General features: G+C 44.4%; 1 pseudogene; it reads right to left on the reverse strand.

The window, feature by feature from the left end:
- Positions 1-1,036: 1,036 nt before the first annotated feature.
- On the reverse strand, positions 1,037-1,848 carry LOC102263507 (annotated as a pseudogene).
- Positions 1,849-3,781: the final 1,933 nt, after the last annotated feature.

The raw sequence follows: 3,781 nt of genomic DNA on the forward strand, positions 1-3,781 counted from the left end.
CCGTTGGGCCCCCCCCCCCCCCCCCCCCCCCCCCCACTGGCAACACGGACATGTGACCTGATGGGGAATTGAATCTGAGACCTCTTGGTTCCTGGGTCGATGCTCAACCACTGAGCCACACTGGCTGGGCTGAAGTCTGGCTTTACAAATACCTCTGTGTGTGTGACCTGTGGGTGATCTGGGCATTGTTGAATTCTTACTGGTTGAATTTTTTTAAATAGGCTTTATTTTTAAAAAAATATATTTTATTGATATTTTTTACAGAGAGGAAGGGAGAGGGATAGAGAGTTTGAAACATTGATGAGAGAGAAACATCGATCAGCTGCCTCCTGCACACTCCCTACTAGGTATGTGCCCGCAACCAAGGTACATGCCCTTGGCCGGAATTGAACCTGGGACCCTTGAGTCCGCAGGCTGACGCTCTATCCACTGAGCCAAACCGGTTAGGGCAAGCTTTATTTTTTAAAGTAATTTTACATTTACAGAAAAATTAAGATAGTACAAAGCTGTCATGTACTTGGCATCAGTTTCACCAATTACTAACATCCTACAGTGGTATGGTGTATTTGTTACATTTAATAAACCAATATTAATACATTACCATTAACTAAAATCTATATTTGCATTTCAATTGCAATTACATAAACAGTCAAAACAAAACTATTTATTTTGCTAGAAACATACAAACTCAAATATATGTTGAAAATACATCAGAGTAATTGCCTATGCAGCTATGAGATAGGAAATAAGAAATGTGACTAAAAGGGAATAAACAAATAAATGAACTAAGAGCTTTTCAGGGGCTGATAGCTGGTTACAAACTGAAAAGTACAATGAGCTAACTCAGGTATATAAAAAAAGGAAGAGGTTGACGTGAGAATGACTTTAGGGTAAGGGACTATCATACTCATTTAGCTGTTAAGTCCCATAGAAAAAGGGAATGAAATTTGGGTTATGAATTATTAGCATCTTAGTGGGCATGTCCATTTCCTCCATCTCCCCCCCCCCTTTAATTAAGTACAAGACTCTCCTAATCATGTCACATCAGCTCATTTCACCAACCATTTGGCCGCCAGTCTCTTATCTATCTCTTCAGCAATGGTGAGGTGAATACCCTTTCCACGGGGAAGGGAAATCCATGGTTTGTTGCCTTTGCCAATAAAAAATGTTGGAGAGCGGGGTGGCAAAGCTATTGCCAGTGGCATATTTGACATAAACTATGATATCAAAAGAACCAGGGTGTTTCTCTCTGTTGGTGATGACACCAGTTCTTCCCAGATTGGCACCTCCGGTGATCATACACAGCTTACCGGTGTTCAAGGTTGATGAAATCAGTAATTTTGCCAGATTCCAAATCAATCTGAATGGTGTTCACCTTGATGAGGGGCTCAGGGTAGCACATGGTACGAGCTTCCTGGGTCACCAGATGAGGGATTCCCTCTGTGCCCACAAAGGTCTTCCTCACTTTGCACAGCTTGTACTTGGCCTCCTCAGGTGTGATACGATGAACAGCAAAGCGACCCTTGGTGTCGTAGACCAGACGGAAATTCTCTCCTGTCTTATCAATGCTGATGACATCCATAAAACCAGCAGGGTAGGTTACATCGGTTCGGACCTTGCCATTGATCTCAATGAACCACTGCATGGAGATCTTCTTTACTTCATCTCCTGTCAGGGCACACTGAAGTCTGTTTCTTAGGAAAATGATGAGAGGGAGACATTCTCTCAGCTTGTGGGGACTGGTAGATGGACGAGGAGCAAATACACCGGTCAGTTTATCCAGCAGCCAATGCTTTGGAGCTGCTACACGCTTCAGATGCTTCTTGGGACCACGAGCCATGGCTGCAGTAGGCATGGAAAGAGGACTCTCTTCTTGCTAGTGAAAATGAAATGAAGTTTATGAAAAGAAAGTAGCCACCCTCCGTGCCTCGGGATGGTGTCTCACACAGTGGTGTCTGACGCCCTCACTGGTTGAGTTTTTGTCATTAGAATGTCAAATGCTAATGGAGTCACAAGAGTGCAGATTTTATAACTGCCCTTTCAATGAAATGATGTTGCTTGGGTTTTATATTTTATGTTGTACTTAATACAATAGCAATTTTTTTTAAGTTGTAAGGAAATATCTGAAAACATTCAGGTCAATAGACCTTGGTGAGGAAATGCTCTTAAACACAATGAATGGCTCACTTATAAAATAGTTTCCACAATCAAACTGGTAGGAATACAGGAAGAACCCAGCAAGAGTTTGGAATCGTCATATTATAATAACGCTAGCCCCGGTTTATTGAGCACTTACTTTGTATCAGACATTGTATTAAGCGCTATATGTGTATTAACTCACATAATCATCGAGAAACCTATGAGGCAGGCACTCTTTTTATCTTCATTTTACAAATGAAGAAATTGGGGCCCAGAAAGGTGAAGTAACTTGGTCTCACAGCTAGTTCAGTGGAGCCAGGGTTTGAGCCCAGACACCCCGGCTTTCCTTCTTGACCCTGGGGCTCTCCTTAGTGATTATGGTGGCCCTTGTACTTGACACTCTGTCATCTATTACAGAGCCTTTTCTTTTTGTGCACTTGACTTCTTTGGGGTCTCCTTCAGGCCAGTCTTCCCTAGAAGTAGAAGACATGGTGATTTGCCCTGACCCCAGCATTGGGAATAGCTATAGGAAAGCTCAGTCCCTATGATTTATGACACATATCTTAAAGTGCTGAGCAGGAAGTTTTTGTGCTTGATGAAATCTTTCACATCTTTAAATCTCATGATCGGTGATAGATATAATAAGATAAGCACTTTGTTTCAAAGGGAGTTAAAACTGTTTAATATAAATGTGGCCTAAGGAGGACTTCTCTACATGATCAAAAGATGCATATAATGGGTCCTATTTGAATTCCTGGAGGTTTAATGCTGATGATGATAGCTTACATTTGTAGAGCACCCTGGGCCAGGCAGTATTCTCTGCAGAGTGCAGATATTAACTTATTTACAGTGAGCCCAGGGCAGTCAGCCCAGCTGTTAATGTGTCAAAAATGGGAGACGTGAGCCCTTTAGGAATTTTCAGGAAGTGGTACCCAGGAATGGTTAGTGGGAGGGTGGGTGGTGAGATGGGCCCTTGGAGCATACTGCTTCCCAGCTGTGTGAAGTGTGCAACTTAACCTCCCCATGCTGATTCTTCATGCGTATTGTGTGTCAGCAGTTATGCCTACCATAAAGGGGTTTTGGGAGAATTATTTAGTGAGATAGTTTACGAGATAATACATACACATAAATGCATGCACAAAGTACACGACCCAGCTGGATAAATGTGAGTCGCTTGTGTTATCACTATCATTATGGCCATGGCCGCTCTGATGATTTGGGGCTAGAGAAAGTATCACTTTCTTTCTACTACTAACTATGGTTTACTGAACGCTTTGGGTCTGCTCCTTAGGGCAGTGCCCAGCTCATCAGAATTCAGCGGAGGGACTACTGCACAGGGAGCCCGCGGGGGCACTGCCTTCCCTGCTGTCCAGTGTGAAGAAGTTAAGGAGGGATGGAGCGTAGCGGAGACCCGAGGACAGAGATGGGAGAGGCCACAAGAGGAGAAATAATTCCCGGCAAAAAAGAACCCGAGCCTGACGCGCGAGCCCTCTGCAAGTCTCGGACTTGGATAGAATCATTTTACTTTCCGACACTGACCACAAGGCGCCCGCCCGCGGGGCCGGGCTGTGCGATTGCCCCACTCCCCATCCCGCTCCCCTCCACACTCCACACCGGACCCCGGCCGGCGATTGGCCGGCTC

The sequence above is a fragment of the Myotis brandtii genome, unplaced genomic scaffold (assembly GCF_000412655.1).
Source record: "Myotis brandtii unplaced genomic scaffold, ASM41265v1 scaffold99, whole genome shotgun sequence".
In the NCBI taxonomy this organism is placed as follows: Eukaryota; Metazoa; Chordata; class Mammalia; order Chiroptera; family Vespertilionidae; genus Myotis; species Myotis brandtii.